Source organism: Trachemys scripta, chromosome 1, assembly GCF_013100865.1.
Source record: "Trachemys scripta elegans isolate TJP31775 chromosome 1, CAS_Tse_1.0, whole genome shotgun sequence".
Lineage (NCBI taxonomy): Eukaryota > Metazoa > Chordata > Testudines > Emydidae > Trachemys > Trachemys scripta.
In genome coordinates this window covers 294,543,327-294,568,032 of record NC_048298.1, presented here as the reverse complement: position 1 = coordinate 294,568,032, position 24,706 = coordinate 294,543,327, and the positions used below count along the sequence as shown (strand labels likewise).

At 40.4% G+C, this 24,706-nt stretch overlaps 1 protein-coding gene across 1 annotated transcript in view; it reads right to left on the bottom strand.

The window, feature by feature from the left end:
* The window catches only part of TRPC4 (transient receptor potential cation channel subfamily C member 4), a 191,924-nt gene that overhangs the window by 56,819 nt on the left and 110,399 nt on the right, over positions 1-24,706 (bottom strand). The window lies entirely within an intron of this gene.

Here is a 24,706-nt window from a genome sequence, read left to right as displayed (position 1 = left end):
ATGGTTTTGAGAGGGTTCATGTTCATATTCTCTGAAATCCTCTTTACAGGGCAGGTTTGGATTTGTTCACTGAGTCATTTTCACTGAGGCTGAAGTTGTAATTAAAGTATCTTGCACACTTTGAATGAAATCAAGTCCACTTCTCCAGGAACCAATTAACATCAAGAACCTCTGACATGTAATTAAACACAAATTTTAAATGAAAGACGTGCATGCATCTCCAATTTATCTTTCCCTTATCTGTTTAGTTTATGAGCAACTGAAAACTGAAAACAATGACCTAGAAGTCCTCTTCCACTAAATGCCAAATACCAAGTAACTCCATATACAAATACCACTGAGACATTAATCTAATGTACTTTAAACAAGCGAGCAGATGTAAAAAACATGAAACAAGAATAACTGTGTGCATGTTTCAAAACATGTCTAAACATGCCATGTGAGTCCTATATGAGCTGCAGACATAGTGAAGTGGCTCTTGTGGTGCAGAACACAGACAGAGATATAAAACAGAATCCATGAAGCAGCATGTCCAGATGCAGATGATTTATTAATCTACAAAAGATCCAGACCTCCAATTTCATGGTTTTATATGATAACAGCATTGACATAGCTAATGAACAATTTCCTCAAGTAGCAATAAATCTCCTTTCATTGCAACCGTTTCTTTTGACTACCCAGTTCTATCAGCCATATATCTAATCCAGACCTTCCCCAAGTGTTTTGTTTAGACCACTAACCCAGGAACCTATCCTTGTAACAAACCCCGATGCCAACTCTGTCCACATATCTATTCAAGTGACATCATCATAGGACCTAATCACATCAGCCATACAATCAGGGGCTCGTTCACCTGCACATCTACCAATGTGATATATGCCATCATGTGCCAGCAATGCCCCTCTGCCATGTACATTGGCCAAACCGGACAGTCTCTACGCAAAAGAATTAATTGACACAAATCTGACATCAGGAATCAAAATACTCAAAAACCAGTGGGAGAACACTTTAACCTGTCTGGTCATTCAGTGACAGACCTGCGGGTGGCTATATTACAACAGAAAAACTTCAAAAACAGACTCCAACGAGAGACTGCTGAGCTAGAATTGATATGCAAACTAGACACAATCAACTCCGGTTTGAATAAGGACTGGGAATGGCTGAGCCATTACAAACATTGAATCTATCTCCCCTTGTAAGTATTCTCACACTTCTTATCAAACTGTCTGTACTGGGCTAGCTTGATTATCACTTCAAAAGTTTTTTTTCTCTTAATTAATTGGCCTCTCAGAGTTGGTAAGACAAACCCCACCTGTTTATGCTCTCTGTATGTCTGTATATATATCTCCTCAATATATGTTCCATTCTATATGCATCCGAAGAAGTGGGCTGTAGTCCACGAAAGCTTATGCTCTAATAAATTTGTTAGTCTCTAAGGTGCCACAAGTACTCCTGTTCTTCTTTTCACAAATGAAAGGCTGTGCGTTGGGGCTCTCCCTCTTGTTTTTCCATTAGTTCTCAACATCACTACAGCAAATGGGTATCATTAAAATGTCAAAGCAACAGAAAATATTGTGCCTCTCAGGTACCCAACTATATGCTTTAATTCACATCTATATCCACTACTTTAATTAGCTAGATGTGTTTAACTGAGAGATCTGAAAATATATATGTAAAACTTAAATTGCATTTTTAGCTCTGAGAAAACATCAAGGATAAGTTAGAGTGAATTTAATCAACTTCATAACAATTACTTTTTGGATATTCAATTATCAATTTTAATTAAACGTGCTAGATCAAATTTATTTTTCCAATGTCCTATTGGAATTCTATTCCTCAAACAATTTGCAACCCTGTTATTTGAATCTGAATGAAAAATATATTACTAGTATTGCTCAGGATAAAGTTGAGACATTATACCATTTCCTACCAAATAGCCTAGCTCCTGAGAGGTTATCAGCAAAGTCTATCATCAAAGTCCTGAAATGGCTCAAACCACTGAAAAAGCAAAGAAACCCCATCTCCCTGTATATCCACTCCAATGCATTCTATGTAGCGCTGTCTTTGAACTCCATTTCCAACCTCCTGTTAGTGCAGAATGAAGGAACTCACCAGTAGAGCTGGCCAGAAAATGGAAATCCTCCTCCCCCCACACGTGTGTTTCTGAATTTTTTCCATCCCAAGTCAGAAACATGATTTTGGGGGAGGGAGGGGAAGGGATTTCCAGAAAAAAAAATTGTTTAGGGAGAACGAAAATGAAATTGTTTGGCTTGTGGCTTTCTGCCTGCTTGGAAGGCTCTTTTCAAGTTCACTTTCAGCAAGTGAAATTGACAAGAGTCTTCTAAGTGGGCTGCCAGAAGCTGATCTCCCAGGTTCTTAACCTCCCCTTCAGCAGGGTCCTTCCCCAAGACCCGCTGTGGCCCGTTGGCTGCCTAGCTGACACCAGAAAATGAAACTGGTAAGAGCCATCCAGCCAGGGAGCCAGCACTTTGATTTTCCTGAGGGGAAATCAAATTGGGGGAGGGGGAATTGACATTTTTCAGTGGAATATTCTGATTTTGTAAAAAGGGCATTTTCTGTTGGGAAATAGTTCTGATAAAAAATTCCCAACCAGCTCTATCTACCAGCTTAATGGAGAAGTTCAAGTTGAGTTTGTTACTCAAGTTCACATCTGTTTATAGGAGGTGGAAAGATCCATAGAGCTAACACAATTATTCCCCTGACCACTTTTCTTATATGCTATATTCCTTACCCTCACCTTCCATTTGTGTTTTTTCTCTTTAAATTGTAAGACCTTTAAGGTGAGATCTATGTCTGTATCGCCCCTAGTATACTTCGGGCACTACTGTAATAAATATACAATCATAAAAGTAATCAATAATTTGAATCGATAAGTTGCATAGCTTGTGGCATGATTATATTAGAGCCAGGCTCAGGGATGTTCTAACAGTGCAGTTGCACATAATACCACATTACTCACAATGCTCACCTTACTCTTTCAGAAGGGAGATGCAACAACAACTTTAGCTTTTCTTTTGGAAGGGATGGAAGTAGTGGGAGCTTCATGGGAAGCAGCAGGAGTTAGGGGAGGTTTCAATGAGGGCAGGGTAGGAAAGTGACTTAAATAGATGAGTTCCTTCTAGGTTATTCTTGTACCTCTAAACATTTGTAAGAGCATCACGGGAGATCTCCCTACACTCTCTCCCTTCACTTCATTGCAGGGGCTGAGATCAGCTGAGGGGCTTTGTCTACCATTCCCTACATGTGCATCCTTGCAGACCTGAAGGAAGGGCATTCTGCTAGTGGAGAGTCCCTGATTGTGGAGCTCACTCTGGGCTGGTCTTCTCTACAGGGAGATTGACACTGCTGCAATCAATGCATCAGGGTTTGATTTAGTGGGTCTAGTGAAGACCCACTAAATCGATGGCAGAGTACTCTTCGCTCGATCCCAGTACTCCATCTCTCTGAGAAGAGTAAGGGGAGTTGAGCGGAGAGCATCTCCCATCGATGCAGCACAGTGAAGACACCAGGGCAAGTTGACCTAAGCTACATCAATTCCAGCTACATTATTTACATAGCTGGAGTAGTGTAACTTAGGTCGACTTACCCCAGTGATGAAGACAATTCAGTCATTCCAGAGCTCTTCCTTGCACCCCTTTCTCCATTGTTTGGCTAATACCTGTCTGGACTGGAACCTTCTTGGAATAGGGACCTTGTCTAGTTACTTGATTTTAAAGCATCTAACACATTTTTAACAACAATCACCATCACCACCACCTTTAACAGCTGCACGGGGTTAGGTTCCATCCTGGCAGCCCCCTGCCATCCTTGTGTGAAAAAATGCATATGCACTCAACTCCCACTGTAGAATTTGAGCCCATGGTGTTCAGGTTCAGTGATTAGAAAGCTACCAACTCAGTCATGCTGTGTTCCAAACTATTTCACTTTCCTTAAAACTGTCTGTGTATTCTGTCAAGTTTGTATGGAACTGAAGCTTGCTCAAAGATGCCCAAGTCCTGAAAAAATCTGTCTTTGTGTCTTTGGAAAGCACAGACCGACTGAATGCAGAATTAAATACCTAGGGATAAATAAGAACTCAGCACAATTACAAAGGAGATTTAATTAAATAATATCATATAACATTTCTCCTTAAAATACAGCTATTCAAATATTGTAGGGAAGTCTGGTTTTCTAGTTCAGTAAATAAACATGAACATGAAGTGTGCAGCAGCCTATATATATGCTTTTTTTTCTTTGCAAGTAGTTTACTTATTTCCATCTTTAACTCATAGGTCCTGTTTTACTAAGATGTATAAGTTGGCCCCAAATGTTAAATATTAAGATATCAGGTTAATCACTAGCCACTAGTGAGTGCATGAAAACTAGGTTGTAACTGTGACTCTCAATGAGCATTGTTCAGAGACCATTAGCAAAAGAAATGCTAGTCACCCACTTAATGCTTTTTCCAGATTATAAGAGATGCATGAATTATATCAGCCACCATTATGAACATGCTCTTACTGGAGTTTCCATCTGGCACTCTGTGTAACAGATTTGGTCTTTCACTGTCTGTGGAGCTCTACATGTCTTTACAGTTTTGTACTATGTAAGTCCCATGTTGCTATTCTTGAAGGTTGAAATTGTGGACTCCGGCATGCAGCTTGAATGGCCTGATAGTGCTGAGGGGACCTCTGACTGGTATGTGGGAAGCATAATCACAGACAGGGCCGCCAAGAGCGGTTCGGGCCCTGGTGAAAATATTTTTCAGGCCTCCCAGCAAGGGCGAACCGGGTAAACAGGGCCGACGAGGTGGGAGGAAGAACCCGGGTCCTGGGTCCCCTTCCGGACCGCTGGGCCCCAGTAAGGCAATGAGAGGGGGCGGGAAGCTGGGCCCCGGTAATTTGTACCGGCTTCCAGTAGAAATAAGGATGCCCAGGCAAACTTATCTTTGGCATTGCAAGACTTTTCCATGTTTTGTTTTATAATCTTAAAGTTCTTCTAATGTAGTATTTTTAAATGAAATTTTCTGGGGTTTTCTTTAAAGAGGAAAAAGAATCTCCCTCATGTAACACTATTTTCCCATTAGCTGTAGAACTCTCTGCCTTGCAAAATATGTCAGCCTAGTGAGGTAACAATTCATCTTCAGTTTCCACAGAAGTGGGTAGAGGGAGGTCTTTCTTCTGAAGGCTCCTTATCTTTGGATATGTTTTCCTCTTCTTCTGAAATATGCAAGATTTGTCAGCCTTCTGGACATGCTGCAAAGCCCATCTTTCCCCCCAGGAGTTTAGGGAGGAGATAGACCAAAGGACTTGAGTTATGACTGAAGGAATTACATGTGGATTTGTATTTATTGGCAACATTTATTTTTTTAGGAGTATGGACAATTTATTATATTGTATTTGCTGACTTGCACTTTGCTACAGTAAGTTAATATTAATGTGAAAGTGCCCCAAGCAAAAGAAAGAAAGAAAGAAAGATTCTTAATTCTGACAATGACTGGCTTTGTCAAGTTAACCTTCCCCAGTTTAAAAAACAGGAGACAATAATTATCACCTAACTACCACACAAGACTGTTGTAATAATTAATTTGTAAAATGTTTTGAAGATGAAGAGCACACAAAACTGCTAAGGATTCCATTTTATTAAGTGTTCGTGTTCTACCTCTGGGAACAAAGAGGAAACTTTTTTTACTGAGCTCTTCTCTATATTGTGCTGTGGTAACAAAGCGTTCCATACTGATACTGATCCACTATTCTCATTGTCTCTTCCTTTGAAAATCCACAGTTATTTATTCCACTTCAAACCAATTAAAATACATATTAGACTAAATATTCTTAGAAGGCTGCCATAATATTAACAACATTTTGCCTGCATCAGCACAATGGCTGAAGATGAAGATGATGCAGCGAGATCCCTCCTATTGCACTTGCAGCCAGAATGCCAGTGCTTGAGTCTTGTTTACACAAGGCCAGATTTGTATATGCAAGGCTACCATGGCTGGATTTCTTCATAAAACAAAGGGAGTGGGACTGGGCAGGGTAAGGGCTCTGATCCTCACTACCAGCTGGGTGAAAGTTGCACATGAGATGCTTTTAAGCACATGGCACAATGCATGTCACTCCCACAGAAGAATGCTTCCCGTCACTGGTAGGGTACCGCAGTGCATGTACAGCCATGGCTCAGCTGTAAAAGCTACAATGGAGCATTCAGTTTTTAAAAGCAACTTTGGCTTCCACTTAACAAGATCTCATATCTGAGACATTGGCAAGGTCTTATCTAATATTCATGTAAGTTCAGTACTATAAAAATGATTACACCTGGAAAAACTTGTTGTCATAAACAAAAAAACCACTCCCACTCTCCAACCATTTATGCCTAGGCTTAGTACTGAATAAAGCAGCACATTTTTCAGTGAGGTTACAAAGGCCTTGAAATACTGTCTTTAATGGGAAGGAGGATAAGCTATTCTCCTTTAAAGTATGATTATGATACTTAGTGTTATAATTTGCTTTAGTTACTTTATTTATGAGTAGCGCCAGTCAGATAGAAAGGGAAATACTTTCAGAGATATTTAAGAGCTTGCTTTTTGTGTGTGTGAGAGAGATTTCTCCTTTGACTTAAAATAAGCTCACCATAAGCTTGCAGGCTTGGAAAGAATGACAAAGAGACTGTTCAACATTGGTGGGTTTTTGCAAGCTGTCACAGCTGTAGCTACTTTCTTATCTTGATCTCTCTCTTTCCCTAACTGATCCTTCAGCAACTCTCCCCTGCAAAGCTTTTCCCACAAAGTATCTTGAAAACCATCTGATAGTACAGGAAATCTTCCTCAAATCAAACCTACTGCAAAAAGCTTACTTGTGAAACCATAAGACAGAACCTTGAGGCACAAGTAAAAACTCATTGATTTTCACACAGCACATCCTTTGACACCTGGGCTCCACCCTGCAAGATGTGGAACACTCTGGGTGAGGTCCTCATCCCAAACTGTTCTCTGTGCATCAGCTAAAAGAGTCAAGCGGTTAAAAGCCCAGGTTGTGGCTGGAGGATGGTTCCTCCTATGTAGGCACCACAGATACACCAATAATATTGACTTCCAAAGACCCCACCAAAAGCGCTGGTGAAAGGGCATGCCTGGGGTGGAACGGGGGATAGGTTGGGACATGCTGGGGGTGAGGCAGCATTGTAGAGATCTCAAGGGTAGTCCAAGTTACATCTGGGACCCTTCCGGTCCCCAGAACAGCACAAGACCAGGAAGGCACAAAGGTGACTTAAAACTACCACAGCCGCCTCCCCCCACTTCTCCTGTGTGAGTTCTATGCTGTAATTCACAGGCTTGTAGAGGACATACACTGCACACATCCCTAGCATGGGTATAAATAGCAGTGTAGATGGTGAGGCACTGCTTAGGTGAGTAAAGACATTCCATAGCCCTAGGGAATGTACTCTACATGGCTCTCTGCACTCACAAACAATGCCTCCAATGTCTACATTGCTATTTTTAACACTGTAGTGTCCTGCTGCCTTCCTGCCTCTCTGATGAATTGTGCCATTTGCTGTAATTTACTGTAGAACTTCAGAGTTATGATCACCTCAGGAATAGAGGTAGTTCGTAACTCTGAAATGTTCATAACTCTGAACAAAACGTTATGGTGGTTCTTTCAAAAGTTTACCATTGAACATTGACTTAATACCGCTTTGAAACTTTACTGTGCAGAAGAAAAATGCTGCTTTTAACCATCCTAATTCAAATGAAACAAGCACAGATACAGTTTTGTTAATGTCCATTTTTTTTAAACTTACCCTTTTAAAATAGTTTACGTTTAACACAGTACCATACTCTATTTGACTGTGTGTGTCTCAGCTGCTGCCTGATTGCGTACTTGAGGTGTGCGGTTGACCGGTCAGTTCGTAACTCTGGTGTTTGCAACTCTGAGATTCTACTGTAATTCAATTAATATCTAGTGTTTTTCTAAGGAATTTGTATTCAAGGCTATTGAGACATCTGTCAGTACCTTTGGTGGATTGCCAGTGTTCATATCCATATGGTAAGAAGGGAATGATGTTTGAGTTGAAAACTTGTAGTTTGATCTTTAAATTGTAGATTTTCAATAACCCAGTTTTGTTTAAGCTGGTGAATGCAGTTGCTGCCTTGCCAGCTCATGATAGAGTTGCCGACTTTGGTTGGATGAATTCCTGGAGGTTTCGTCACATGACATAATCTTTAATTAAAGATTAATCCAGGGGTAGGCAACCTATGGCATGTGTGCTGAAGGCGGCATGCGAGCTGATTTTCAGTGGCACTCACGCTGCCCGGGCCCTGGCCACTGGTCCAGGGGGCTCTGCAGTTTAATTTCATTTTAAATGAAGCTTCTTAAACATTTTAAAAACCTTATTTACTTTACATACAACAATAGTTTAGTTATATATTATAGACTTATAGAAAGAGACCTTCTAAAAACATTGAAATGTATGACTGTCATGCGAAACCTTAAATTAGAGTGAATAAATGAAAACTCGGCACACCACTTCTGAAAGGTTGCTGACCCCTGGATTAATCTTTAATTTCTGGAGACTCCAGGACAATCCTGGAGGTTTGGCAACCCTAGCTCATGGCATTATTTCTTTTTGGACATTCCCATTCGCTAGCGCATTACATATATATGACTCAGGCTACGTCCTCACTACAGGGTGGGGGTCGATTTAAGATACGCAAATTCAGCTACGCGAATAGCGTAGCTGAATTCAACATATCCGAGCCGACTTACCCCGCTGTGAGGACGGCGGCAAATCGCCCTCTGTGGCTCCCCCGTCGATGGTGCTTACTCCTACCTGCACTGGTGGAGTACAAGCGTCGATTCGGGGATCGACTGTCACATCGCGACGAGACGCGATAATTCGATCCCCGAGAGATCGATTTCTACCCGCCATTTCAGGCAGGAAGACGTAGCCTCAGAAAACAAAACCAATTTGAGGTCCAGTTCTACCCTCTGATATACTGATGCAACTTTTATTGACTCTATACATCTTAGAACGGAACTGAGTTCTATAAGCCGGATTTTGCTCAATTTCCTGAGCGTAAATCACGATTAAATTTCAGCTGGGGGAAATTTGTAAGAGTTGCTTTCGTTGGGCTCAAACTCACATTTTTTAAAAACAATTTTTATTTTAGTGCAGATTGTATTAAAGCAGAGGGAAATCAAGCCAAGACTGGAAACTGAAGGCCAGTTCTTCAGATGATGCAAAATGGAATTGCTCCATTGGCTTCAACTGGTGTAAATTGATTTCAATGCAGCAACCCCAATTTACACCAGGAGAGAATCTGGCCTTACATATACTGTACTGTGACTTACTGTATGTACAGTTGTGTAAGACAAGCTGGCGTGCATTCCATATGATATTCCTTTACAAATAATTTATAGTGATATAAAATAATCCTATTTTAAGAATTAAGCCTTCTCATGACATCAATGAGTGCAGAAAGCACTACAAGGGCTCAGCAACATGCAGGTAAAATTCAGAAGGTTTCAGGATTGGACATTTAGATAAGCTGTGACACTGATGATATCTCTTCTGTGTTATATCTAGAAATGAAATCTTTTGAAGGACAGGATGGTTTTGGTGCAGTGTGTTAATTAGAGGATTAACATTGCACATCCTCAACTGGCCATCCCTTCCTTCTACTAGGCTCCTGATACCCAGGTAGCCAAATCAAATGCAAACACCTGTGAAGTCAGATGAATAGAGAGGTCGTTGTACCACTGCTGATCATTGTTTGCAGCACACACCACCTGTTATCTGTTCTATTTCAAGTGACCTGGGGCGGGGGAAATGCATTATAAACAGTAAACGAAGAGCACAGTTAAAGGACACATCCTTTTGGGTGCTCTCCTTTCCTTATTCTGCATATTTCTGGCCTGTGTTTATGTCAAGCTGGTCATGGTCTGTATCTCTTACTCATATTAGCAAAAAGCAAACTCATTCTGCTCCGTTACAAAACCCAAGGCAGAAATGTGCATAATGTACCATCTCATTAAATGTAAATGGACATTGACTAAAGCCAGCCTTCCTTCCGTATTCTGCACACCTTCTAGCTGAATTTATAGACTTTAATGAACTAACTTCAAATGAACTGAAGGTGTAGCTAACACAACAGCTATTTCTTCTGGTCTTTTATTACCAAAAGACATGATCTTCTTTGCTTCTCTACAACATGATTTTAAAAATATCATTTTCTCAATGCATACTTAATCTAGGCAGAGCTTTACTATAAAATAAAGAAATTAATATGGACAAATTCACATAAACAGGTAGAGGGTGGTGTAAATTGCCCCTCCGTGCACCAACTAAGTCCCATAAACAGGAGAAAAGATTCACTCAGGCAGAGATCCAAGCTGTAATATGGCCTGAAACTGCCTTCAGGGTTACCTCCGGGGCAGTGTTCACTTTTGCCAAGGCTCATCAAGAGCTTTATCTGAAGATAAAGGTGGATGCTGAATCAGGGCATTTCCTCAGCCTCCCTGGTGATAAGCCTTTTCCAATGAAAGCCACTCACTTTTGGGTATGTGCTAGCTTTATTCCTCCCAGTTCCCTGTGTCGATGAGGCTCTGGACTATTTGTTCTGCCAGAGTCTTTCAATGGATTAGCCACCATTGAAAACAAAAATAAATGGCATTAGCTGGGGAGAATCTGGCTTATAATTTATTTAGCTTGAATTATGATTAAATAGGGAGATTATAAAAATGATCTCTATGACACATTAGGAAGAATAAATGCCAGACTGAGAGAGTACCGTGTTATTTATTACTGTAGAACAGGGGTTCTCAAACTTCATTGCACTGTGACCTCCTTCTGACAACAAAAATTACTACACAACCCTGGGCAGTGGGGGGCAGGGAAGGCAAAGCCTGAGCCCCACAATCCCAGGCTGAAGCCCTTGGACTTCGGCCCCTGGGCGGTGGGGGTCGGGCTTTGGCTTTGGCCCTGGGGCCTAGCAAGTCTAACACCAGCCCTGGCGACCCCATTAAAACAGGGCCGCAACCCACTTTGGGGTCCCAACCCACAGTTTGAGAACCGCTGCTGTAGAATATAGCCCCACCTATGATGAGAGACTGATTGTGCTACGCACTGCTCAGAATCATAGTGAGAAACAGTCAAATTTTGCAATCAAATAATAAAGATAAAGGCTTGGAGGAGACAAAATGACTTTGCCAAGCTCTCAAAGCAAATTAATGGCAGAGCAAGGATTAGAACCCAGGCTGTGCAACTACTAAGCAAGGGCCCTGGTCACTGGACCAACTGCCTCTCATTGGGATAAGGGAAAAGTAGAGATTCACAAAGTCCTTTAAGTTGCAGTCCATCATCCTCAAATCCTCCTCTGCACTGACCTACAGAGTGGGTCAGTATATGAGGGGGAGAAGCTATTCCATCCTATGGAGTAAAGAGACACACTAGGAGCAACTGCAGGGCTGCCACAGAAATGCCACTGTCTAGCCTTGAGTGGTTGACTCTGACTCTGTCTACATTGCAAGCAGTGCGAATATGCTATCTCATTAGAACAATAGGGCCCTTCCATCTGTGCCTGGCCCTAAAAGTATTCTAGAGCAGTACTTCTCAAAGTCAGGCTGCCGCTTGTTCAGGGAAAGCCCCTGGCGGTCTGGGCCGGTTTGTTTACCAGTCGCATCCGCAGGTTCGGCCGATCGCGGCTCTCACTGGCTGTGGTTCGCCGTCCCAGGCCAATGGGGACTGTGGGAAGCGGCGCGGGCCGAGGGATGTGCTAGCCGAACCTGCGGACGTGGCAGGTAAACAAACCAGCCAGGACCGCCAGGGGCTTTCCCTGAACAAGCAGCGGCCCGACTTTGAGAAGCACTGCTCTAGAGCAAACAAGAAAAATATACATAAGAAACTTTGCTAGTTTTTTAAAGTAAAGATCATAAGGAACAATAGGGATAAACAATGAAGTCAGGCACGATGAAGTGAGATCATTTTAAAATTCTGACTAAGCATTTCTGAATTAAAGGGACACTATCTGGATTGGGGAAAAGAACTTTTGAATTGTTTTCTCCCCTTACATCTGTTTGCGAAGTGCACACAATTCTTTCCCTTGTTTATTAAATCAGCTTCGCCACCACTCTGGATGCAGTCCTGATTCCAATTGTATTCCCACCCAAGTAAGCAAGAAATTAGTACAATTAACCAGGAATCAGAGAGAGGCAGACATGTATCAGTGGAGACAGCAATAGGTGGGTTGAGGGATATAGCAGGGGAAGGATCCTGTTGGAGTATGCTAGGGAAGAGGGGAGCAGGTAGGCAGGAGTTTGCCAATGGGGAGGTGAACAGGAGGGTACTGGCATGTATAGAGAGACTGGAAAAGGTGAGCTAAGGATGAAGGGGGAGTGGCTAGAATTTGCCATGGGTCCTGGAGCGTGCCTGGGAGAAGCAGAGAGAACACTGGAGCGTGCCATCTGGGAGAGGGAGGAGGATGGAGGAACTGGAGTAGATAATTCATAGTGAATAATTTATTCAAAGAATGTTGCATATTTTTCTGTTCACAAATCGTCCATGAACTGCTCTTAATTTTCTCAAATTTCTCTATTATTTGAAACTATTCACTGCAAACTATTTATATTCTGTAGACTGTTCACAAGCAGTTAAATGCACAGACTCAATATTCAAAATGTCTGCTGTGTGCAGGGACAGCTCTACGTATTTTGCTGCCCCAAGCTTGGCAGTCAGGCAGCTTTTGGTGGCTCACCTGCGGGAGGTCCGCCGGTCCCGCGCCTTCGGCGTACCCGCCGCCGAATTGTTGCCGAAACCGCGGGACCGGCGGACCTCCTGCAGGCATGCTGCCGAAGGCAGCCTGACTGCCACCCTCACAGCAACCGGCAGGCCGTCCCCCGCGGCTTGCCGCCCCAGGCACACGCTTGCTGTGCTGGTGCCTGGAGCCCCCTGGCTGTGTGGACTAGTCTATAGTGGAGAATTTGACTGGACAATTATATTGTGTTGCCTAATCGGATAAAGGTTACTCTAAGAAATGCATTTCTGACGTGATTTACAAGTTCTAAATTCATTTTCTACTGATATTCTTCAATAGTTACTTGAAAGTCAGTGTTTCTGAACATTCCAGCCTGTTAGCTCCATTGCTAGAATATCCACAGTAAGCTGAACACGAGGTCTGTGAGCACAGTCGAAGCTAATTTGTTTAAAAATTCAAATGACTATTACCAGGATTTATTTTGCAGTATTTCCCAGGTACCAGGTTAGAGAACGTCAGAGGAGAGAGGATGCAGGAGGCATTTTGAATTGTGCCAGGGATGTGGGGAAGTGGATTTGGGGTTTTCCGGTGAGAGACAACAGGGAGTGGAGATGGGAGAGATGTCATCCCTCATTTTGAAGAAGGAAAACTGAGTCTCCCTGTCAGAAGGAAGACATCCAATTTTTATGGGACCATTTTCTTTTCATATCAAGCAGACCTTTTCATCCTGAAACACCTATACAGAGATGGGCATCAGAAGGCTTTCTGCCAAAAGTTCAAAAATCAGAAATCAGACTTAAAAATCATATGACTTTCACAAGAACAAACATATTATTTTAAAAGCAATTCCATGTTTGGCACACCGTAATAATTTTTGAACTGTTAGAGTTGGCATTATGGAAATGATTCCTTTTGAGTGATGATGATTCTACATTGACATATGGACAACAAAACCAACCCCCTTCCTTTTAATTTCAGAATAAGTAAAAGAAGATGCATAATGCAAGTCTGTTCTTCTCACATAAATCACATGGAACTCTGCTGAAGCTAATGGACATACACTCACAGGAGAATAACCTCTATTAATGATACTATCTAGTAGGGCTAACCACACTAACAATTTTCTCAAGGAAGATACAGTTGCATCCAAATGCTTACAGGAAGGGAACTGAAAATGGAAAAGAGCTGCTGTTCCTTATTAGTGCTGTGTACTGTTATTCTCTCCAGCTTAATAACTTGTGCTAAGTTTCAGGAATTGAAGAATATCAGCATCATTAACAATTTAATTGGCACTGTAATGAAATGGGATAAGTATGCACCTGGCATTCATTATTCACAAAAGCTTGTAGACACACTCTGAACAATTTAAAAAGTTAAAATGTTGAGATTCATTTTACATCGTGTGGATCCTTATACTTCCATAATGATGGTATGTTTATTGCCATTATTGTGGTAACTGTGAGTAAATGTGATCTTTTTAATAGGAATCACTGCACCTTCCACTGGGAAATCCAAACTCCATTCAGCATAGGCCGCATATAACCAATTATAGTAATACTTCAAACTTGTGAAGCAGATAAGCTGCTTACATAATTTATGCTATTTAACAATATGTGGAGTCTTATCTATAAACACAACGGCTTCTAAATGATTTACAAAGCAAACATATGGGCTATTTTAGAGTAACTTGCCCCTGCCTGGCAAATGTTTATCTAAGAGCTTGAGGACTGTGACTGAGAATTTGCAGAAATGGGAGTTTTGGAGACATAGTCCCAAACTTGAATACTTCACTTCTTACAGTTATGGGCTGTACAGACTAAACATATCTTCTCCTGGTGTTAAAATGTCCAAATATTATCCAAGGTAGCTTTTCTGGGGTTTGGTAATTTTATTATTATTATTTTTAGATGGAGACGCCTGACTAGGCGGCACCTTTTCATTCTTTTAGTTAATGCTTGCATGGCTACACTCACTACCTGACACATGGCTGCAAAATAACTAAGTTCTTTACTTCTTCCGGGTTTCTTTCAAAGAACTGCCCAGAGGTGTTATATTTGACCTGTTATTTGTATATCTCTTAGATATACAATCATTCAGTCATTTGATTCTGAAGGATGTTAATTAAGAAGGGCTGCTGAAGTCATTCAAAGTATATCTGCAACATTAAATGCAAATTCTAATCTTTAAGGCCCTCACAAAAGGTACCTCAGGTTTTTGAAATGTATTACTATTTTTGCCTCATAATCACTGAACAGTTTCTATCTCTTGCTCTTAGCACAAATGTTAATGTATATGAATTCAAAAAGCACTCAGGGATAATTATCCATGCAGGTTACTGGACAATCTGAATACCCCTACTCCTACTATTGGACTGAGAACCTTAGGATTTGCCTGTTGTAATCTGCTGCAAAGTACACACTACATTGTAAAGAATAGCTTGGGCCTGATCTTGACAGGTGCCGAGCACCTGGCACTCTTGTCAAAGCCAAGCAGAAATCCTGAGCATCTCCCTGTCTCCCAGGATCAGGTCCAGAGTATGTACCAGTACCATCGGTTCTGTTTTAGCAAGCAGGGCAGTGGCAGTGGTTTGGCTTGTCTGGTATCAGATCACCCCTATTAGCTGTAATTATTAATCCTGAGCCATTTATTCAGGCTCCGGTTCTCCACTGTATCCAAGCTGCACTTAAATCTAGAGGGGAGTGGTGTCTATAGTGAACTGGTTTTGACTCCCTTGTCTCCAGACACCGAGCACAAATTAGAGCTGCAGAGGGTCTACTACTCTAACTTCTGCTGCTCCGGAGCTTATACAGCAGTGAATCTAGTGTAGTGGAGGTTGGCTCCACCATGTCCCCTTTTATCCTGCTCTCAGCACCCGCCCCCCAACACTCCCCCTTACTTCCTTTACCTGGCACAAAATGAACTTTATGGATTATAGAATCCATTCTTCAGCATTTACTCAAAGAATAGCTCGTAGCGGCTTCATTAAGGAAGCTACAGTAAGAACTGAGTTCACACTGAGTCTGGTGCTCAAGATTTGGCCTGGGAAACTTATTAAATAGACTGAGTTACTGGTAATCTAGCCACGAAAGGATTATTGAGCTTTCAACATCAATTTGCTCAAAAATATAATATGGAAATTTGTGGCTGCTTCTTGTTTATGCAGTGCTAGCCAGACTGAACAAGCTCAGGAGTCACAGGCCAAGATGTTAATAGAATGTAAACACTAAGGCTGAGCTGTTTATTAGCCTAGGTGCTCAGGAGACCGTAACCTCTTAGTTACACAAAAAGCACCATCATCAAATTATTAACATTCCATGTCAAATAAACTATATTATGAGAATATTGTGTTAAGCACTCAAAAATCAGAAAATGCTGGTCAACATTTTTAACCTTGAGTGTATGAAAGTCAGCTCTGAAATTCACTTCAAAGCACCAGATTTCCAGAAGTCTGACAACACATTGAAATCTCATTAAAGTCAATGTGAGTGGTACTTGTGAAAATCAGGCTACTTTTACTTACATGCATAAATACGGATTTAGGAGTCTAACTTTCAGCACTTGGGTTTTCAAATGTTTAATATATCTAGCTTGTGTGTGCCTTGACTCACAGAGAGGGAAGAAGATTGGGTAAATAAGAAACCAAGAACAAGATTTCTTTTTAAAAGAAAGGAAAATAAACAAAAATGGGCTTAACCTTAAATAATAAAGCTAAAAAGCAAAAAATCAATCAAAGTTAAATATAACTTTTAAGAATAAAACCAAACAAAATGTAAAAAATATTGGAAAATCTTATTTTCTAATACATAATATGTCACTGTGCAGCAAGCAGCTGATGTTTTGACCCCTGTAGATCTTCCTCTGAGCAGGAAAAAAACAACAACAAATATGCCCATCATTAGTTACAAATTGAAATGTGCATGTGTTTCCTCGGAGGGCCCCACTCACAAGCTTAACTACAAAAAATGAAAATCTCATGCTATTGTATGTTAGGTACAAATAAAAGGGAGATGGTACGGTATGTATCAGATTCTCTGTTTTTGCGTTTGTGAGAGAGGAGGACTGGTATCCAACTGGTATAGTCTTGCTCACATTTCTTAATCACTGGTGAATATTTGGTGGGTCCACAAAAGCCAAAGCCAGAAATAGTTATTCTATTGTTGTATTCTTAACAGCAATCCCTGACATGTAGTTCTTTCCATCTCGCTTTCCCTGCCTCAGGTATGCTCTCCACTGGCACCAGCGTCAAAGTGATAAAACAATGAGGAAATGGTGCTAAACAGAGCTGGTCTGAAGCTGGAATTTCCACTATGTGGGAAATTCTGATATTTTGACATTTGTTTTGTTCCAAACTGGAATGAAAAGCCAAAATTTCAAAATTTCCCCATGAAATAAAACTCTGATAAAAATGAAGTCAGGATTATCGAAATGTTCTGGTTCAGCACTGTCAAAACATTTTATTTTGACTATCATTTTGATTAAACTTTTCTATTATGTTAAAATATTATAATGTTTACATACTATGAAATATAATATATAAATGTAATTTTAATTCATGTTTTAATATAATATGGAAGTCTAAATGAAATGAGAAAAAACAAATTATTTAAACATTGTCAAATCAAAATGTTTTGACACTGTCAAAATAAAACATTTTGACTTTTTTTCCCATTGAAAATGGTATCAAAATCGACATATTCCCACCAAATATTTAGATTTCCCACAATACGTTCCCGCAAAAATGTTCAGATTTTAACAAGACTGCATTTTTGGACATAAAATTGTTTCAGTTAAAAGGTTTGGGCTAGCTGTAGTGGGGAAGGAAATTGGTACAAGAATGAGAAGGAGAAGAAACAACTTGTCTGTCTAATCAAGAAGAACTTTGAGGCTGAGTCAAATACAAGTTAGGAAAAAAATATCAGATAGCGTTTACCTGGACTACAACTGGTGGAGGGAAAATTCACTGAACTAACATACAATTCTGCTTCTGCTCTACCCTCACAGAAGTTGATAATAAAACTCCCATTGATTTAATCTGAAGCATGTCTGAACCCCAAAACATCAGAACATCAGAACAACATCCACTGGTTAACCATAATCTAAGGCCATGACACTGTTTCTACCAGCTTCTGAAACCCCTCTTTTCTGTATTAACCCTTTCACATGAACCACCTAACTAAATAGGGTGGGTACCCAGGATTCCATCCTGTAACTCTTACGACTTACTGAAGTCAATGGGACCTCCCATGTGAATAAAGATTGCTTGAATGAACAAGGTTTGCAGCACTTGGGCCTGGTCTACACTGGGGTGTGTGTGTGTCGATCTAAGTTACGCAACTTCAGCTACATTCTTCACGTGAAGAACGTAGCTGAAGTCAATGTTCTTAGATCTACTCACCGCGTGGTGTCTTCACTGCAGTGAGTCGACTGCTGACACTCTCCTGTCGACTCCGCCTGTGCCTCTCGCTCTGGTGGAATACCGGAGTCGACAGGAGAGCACTTGGTGGTCGATTTATTGCGTCTAGAGTAGATGCGATAAATCAACCCCTGCTGGATCGATCGCTGTCTGCCGATCCGACAGGTGGTATAAACAAGCCCTTGGTCTCAAAAGAACCATTTAGTGACTACAGATAGAATGAGGAACACTGGAATACAGCATGACTGGCAAATTTTAACAAATGCTCACTAATCATTCAAAAAATGTGCTTCGTATTTATCAGTCACTCCATAAACAGCTTCACTAACAACAACACAAATATTGCTTTAACATCTCTTGAAAAACAGAGGTTTGGAGCATTAAGACATAATATATACTATAAAGTCTGCAAGAAAATGCTGTGGATTTTGTTTAGCATTGACTGTTTTTATGCTGTTAACAGGTTTGAAAGACCTCCCAAAGGCCCTTTACTCTGTGTAGCTTTTCAAATTGAACAATGTTTATCTGTCTGGTCTCCTAAAAGCTCTCTGCTGTTTCTTGATATTATTCCTCAATTTATCAGATGCTGTCTCCCTCTTCAACCCTTGCACATGTGGTAGATTGTTGCTTTTGACTTCTCTACTGCTGCTCCTCTCCATCTACTGGGGTACTAATTTTCCTAATTGCTGGTGTTGCAAAAAAATCAATATATTTGTGTAGAGAACATAGCAACAACAAAGAGAAGAGGTCAGCACCTAGGCCAGACTAATGCTTGCTGACAGAGTCCCAAGAATATGGACTTGGGAATGGACAGTAAACAGATGCACTTAGATCAAAACTTAAATGAATTGCTGGGAGAAGCCAAGCAAAGGACTCAGGGTACCATAGGACAGACAAGGAGATTTGGCCATATAGATATGCAAGGGAAGGAAAGGAGGATTACAATAAAATAAGGATGTAAGGGGGAAAAGCAGAATGATAAGTGGCAAAGAAACCTGACTTTATTCATTTGACTTGCATTAAAATCAATGACCAAATTCTGAAAATGCAGCCAATGGTAAAAGTCAGAGGACAGGAGGAAGACTTTTCAAGGAACAGGAATGGAGACTGAACAAGGACGCAGATGCTGAAGAAAAAGACTGAGAATAATACACTAAATTCAATTCTATTACATTACTGTAACATTTGCTGTGATATCAGACACTGACCCAGAGAACATTAAACCATTCAAGCATCTTTTTCCCATTTCACATGTTTTATTGAGTACATTTTTCCAGATGTTCAGATACTAAGATATAATCCCCTGACCAAAAAAAAAAATGGTAAAAGTAAGTTAAAACTGAGATTATGTATAAATAATTTAAGAGTAATAAACATCACAAGGATGTTATACTCATCCCCAAAAGCAACCATTATAAACCAAGATATTTCAGAGTTAAGAATCACTTAAAAGAAATCCAAACATGTCAAGGTATAGAACTGTACAGCTATAGCACCAAAATAACCTTAACTCTGCCCTGTAGTGATATTAAGAGGAAAAATAATCTTTAAAAATCACTTTAATCTAATCTGGAACCACAAACATTACAATACCTTTATTGTAAGAGTATAGTCACTATAATGGAAGCAAAGTGAGTGAGTGTGTGTGTGTGTGTGTGTGTGTGTGCGCGCGCATGCGTGAGAGAGCATGTACATACATGTTTTCTATTAGCTTCAAAAGAACATATATTGGCATTCAAGCTGGTTAGATGAGGGAGTTTCTCAAGGTGATAGTATTTCCTGTCATTCTTGAAGTACCATTTTAGATCTGTGATACCATGTAAGTACATATATCTGAAGAAATAATACAGAAATATAACTCTTCTGTATATATCCCTCAGGTTTGTAATGTGCATTTTGAAATCAATGCAAAGAAAAATGACTAGTTGATAATTGTTTATTATTTATTTATTTATATCCCCTGTCCTGGGCAGTTTACAATCTACGTGCATTCAGATTGACCATTGGATTTGTTGATAGAAAAATGTTGGCCTGTAATTCAGATATGGGGTTAGACGAGGGGAGTAGGAGGGGAGGATTAGATGACCTCTTAAGGTCCCTTCCAGCCCTACAATTCTATGATTTGTATCATCCCTTCTACACCTATGAAAGGAATCATATGTGAATCAGATAAAGTTTTATATTTGATTCATGAAAACAGGAAGTTTTTTGGCATTGTTCATCATGCCCCAAGATCCTAGCACAGTGATAGCCGAAATGACTAATTGGGTCATTGTCAACGTCCATTGGTGTAAACAACTGAGAGCTGGTCAATGAAATGTCACACTGCACAGTACTGAATGGTTGTGGGACATTAGGGAATAGCTGATGCGCATTGCTAATTGTTACCTAGCAACAATAGGTGTTGGAAGCAGGCAAGTGGGGGAAGGAAGGGACAGGAGTCAGACCAGCAGCAGCAGGAAAATGTCATTTCTTGCAATCAATCAGCACCACGAGTGTTAACAGAGTGGAGAAAAATTCTGGCTTGGGGGCTTTAACCTGCATCCTGTAAAGTAATATTGCCACTAAGTACTCCAAAAATATAGAGTGTAATATTCTGGTCACTGGACTGATAATATCATTATCAACAGACACTATTAATGGTGTCATCAGGCATTCTGCATCTCAAACTCTAAGTGTCTTTCAACCTTGTTATTTATTAATGAAGCAAAAGAGGCAGGCTGCCCATTCGATAGACTCCCCACCTATCAGAGTGGTAGCTGTGTTAGTCTGGATCTGTAAAAAGCAACAAAGAGTCCTGTGGCATCTTATAGACTAACAGACATATTGGAGCATGAGCTTTCGTGGGTGAATACCCACTTCATCAGACTCACCACCTAGTGATTCATTCTGACAGGATTCCAAGAGCTGGGAAGGAATTTTGCTGGGATGCCTCCTGAGAAAGTCTGAATGACATGATCACAGTATTGTGGCAGATATCAACAGAATGAAAATGCAGAACATGAGCAATTTTTACTGCACAGAGCTTCCAAAATGATTTGCGTACATTTTTGAAGGCTTTTTGTTTTTTCTTTACAAAGGGAATTTGGCACTCAAGAAAGATGTGGACTGACAGCACTGCAAACGGATGCTCACTATTTATCTTTATGAAGAATAATGTACAGACAATAGCAGCAGCTTGTAAACCACCACATTGCCTTTGAAGGGACCACATCCACTTGAGAGAGGCTTTTTCAATCTCTATGTCAGTTCAATCAAGCATCCTGTCCTCATTTTTGAGACCCCTCCACGACTCCACTTCTCCTGCCTTGTGTTTTTAAGAGTCACCTTCCTTTGCACACCAGCAGTGCAATTCTTCTTCACCCATTTGTGTTCTTCTCCCACAAGCACCTCTGAACTAGTTCCATGACAAAACTGGTGCATGGAACACTCTCCCCCCATGTCAGACCATAAAGTCACAATCCTGATCTACTACAAATCCTTCTCAAGACCCTACTTCTGCTAAGATGTCTGTGGTAAACCACCTACAGATGTCAGTACAAATTAGTGATATCAGAAATAAACAAAAACTATTCCCATCGTAAAACTTAAAAGAAAAATGATGTTCCTATCATCCTTGTCCTCCTTCCTCCAGTTTTTGTTATGTTGACTTGTTGCTTCTTGTCTTAAATTAGACTGGATGCTCTCCAGGGCAGGAATTGTCTCTTACTATGTATTTGTACTCTGCTTAGCACAGTGGGCCCCAATTTCAGCCCTGCTGTAATTTTAATAATGAATGGTAATAATAATAAAGGATGAGAGGTATGAGATGACTGATGTGTCAGGGAGGGAAGGAAATGTATTGTTCAGCTGGTTTGTTTGTTTTTTTTTATTTTGTGGGGTTGGATGTAAAGTAAAGGCTATTTTTCCTCTATTTCTTGACTGAGTTAAGTTGAGAGAGAGAAAAACAAAAGCAAAAACCAACCAACCACCACCACCACCACCAAACGATTAAAACTCAAATAAGATTGCTGAGAAACAAAATCATATTTTTTCCTGATACAACACAAACTTATCTGGCCGTAATTCTGATTCTCAGTGGCTTAAGCCCATAAAGCAGGGAGAACAGTTGTATCACTCAAGAGATGATGTTTTAAGGCAGGTCAGATCTAACAACAGAATATTAAAGAATAACCCACATCTTTCCCTGCTATTCCTTTTACATAGGAATAGCCTATTTTGCCTCCAACACCTTCTGCCAGTCACCAGAAATGCACAAAGCAGATAAAACAATGATCATATCTTCCAGCTGGATGGCTACAGTACTAGGTCAGGATCCTGGTGGGATCCTGGGTGCAGAGGCATTGACTTTCTGATTTCTCAGGCAGTGGTCAACCCCTGCTCCGCCCCAGGCCCCACTCCAATTCTATCCCTTCCCCAAGATCCCACCCCGCCCCACCCTTCCTGCCCCTGCTCCACCCCCACCCCACCTCTTCCCACCGCTGCTCTGCCCACCCTGCCTCTTCCCATGTTCTGTCCCCTCTCTTGAGTGTACTCCACCCTCACTCTGCCCCTGCTCCTCCTCCCGCACAGCGCCTCCAGCCTGCCACTGAACAGCTGATCCTCAGTGGGTGGGAGGTGCTGGGGGAAATGGGGAGGAGCTGATCGACGGGGCCCGCCAGCACCCACTATTTTTTTCCATGCTTGCTCCAGCCCCAGAGCACCCTGGAGTTGGTGCCTATGCCGGGGTGGATACAATGGATGAGGCAAGATGGAATTCCCAGAATACATCTGCACAGGACGTGACAGAATTTAGCTCTGAGTTTGCTGTCATATAACTATTTTGTCTTCTAGGTTTTCCATATTTGTATCTCATACAATACCTTCTCTTATTGTAGTCATTAGAAATAAAATAATTGGTCTGTTGTGCTTGACAATATTTGTTCCAGCATCTAATAGGCAAATAAATAATATGGCGGAGAAAATAAGTAGAACCTACTTCTATTTAAGGGGCTACTCAGGGGAGAAATAGTGAAAAAGATTAATAGAAATTGAAAAAAATATCAAAAATGTAGATGATCCAGTGATTTGGAATCATTGTCTCAAGAGTCAGTATTGCTTTAATGTTTGCCATTACAAGGACTCTATAAAGGGTAATCATCTGTATTACTGCAATTTAATTAGGCATGGAAATCAGCTGGGACTATATAAGCCATTTGCACTTTCAGATGTCTCTCACTACCTAAGACTCAAATTAGAAAAATTCAAGCTTTACAATTAGGATTTCAAATCACTGTGCAAACTCAGAACTGCTCTTAAATGCTTGAATCCATTGGAAAATCCAAGTCACAGCTAACATTTGCTAAATGAATATTGAAGTATAAATTATAAAGTAGTATTTCACATTTTAAGAAATACAAATGAGACACACAGAGATTAGTTTCTCAAAAAGGACTGAGGTACAATGTCTGAAAGTACATCACAGTAAGTAATTTAGGAAAGTGGTGAGCATGCATCCTGAAATAATGAAACAGCAAGTGAAAGATAGTGTCAATCATTTCTTGCTAATATTAAAGGCCACCTGTAGGTCCTTCTCCAGAATTAGATCATATGGAGTGGGCTTAACCATGGCATACCATGCCATTTAAATATGAAATAAGTGAGCAACATAGGCCTTTTCCAAGTCAAATATATGTATATATATATATTAGTAGATCATGTTGACTTCTGTGTGTTGATAAATGTTAGCTTAAACCAGATTCTGCAAACTCTACCTATGTGCTTAATGTAAAGCATATAGATTATTGTTTGCAGGATCAGGGACTTAATAGCAATGGGTGAATAGGCTCAATTAAAAGTAACGACACTTTGAACCTTTGCCCATTTTTAAAACCTGAATAGAACCATTTTTAATTATTATTAGTAGTAGCAGTACTACTAAGGTTTGAAATGTTCTGATATACTTTTCTGCTTGACTTTACACTTCTGCATTGGAGCTGCTGTTGAAAGCAAAACTCCCAAATGACATAGTAATTTCTGGCTAGGATCAGATGCACATGTTTTGGAACTCTCATGAAAAACTGATCTTTCTATCTAGTTTCTTATTCTGTACCACAGCATATAAGAACCTTACAAATTTTAAAAGGCACACAGGGGATTTCAGATTCTCATTAAATTTCCAGTCCAGTTTGGCATACTCAGAAAATGTGTAGAATAGTATCTACTTTTGGATGCTTATTCAAACCAAAAATGAATATCAAACTTTTAGGATTTACCTATTGATAAAAATGACTTACCAAGCCTACATCTATTTAGAAAAATGAACTCCTTCCTGGAGAAAACCATTCTGTAACAACAGGCATGTAATTTAACTAGCATGTAAACATGTGACATGCCCACTTTACCAGCCAGACACAATTAATCAGTTTTAAGATGTACTCTTTGCAGTTCTTACTCTGTTACCAAAGACTTGCTTAATATTATTCTGTGCTAGTGATAACGTATGCTCAGGTGCAAAACAGTTAGTCCCCCAGGATCTGTGATATGATAGAATATTTCAAATT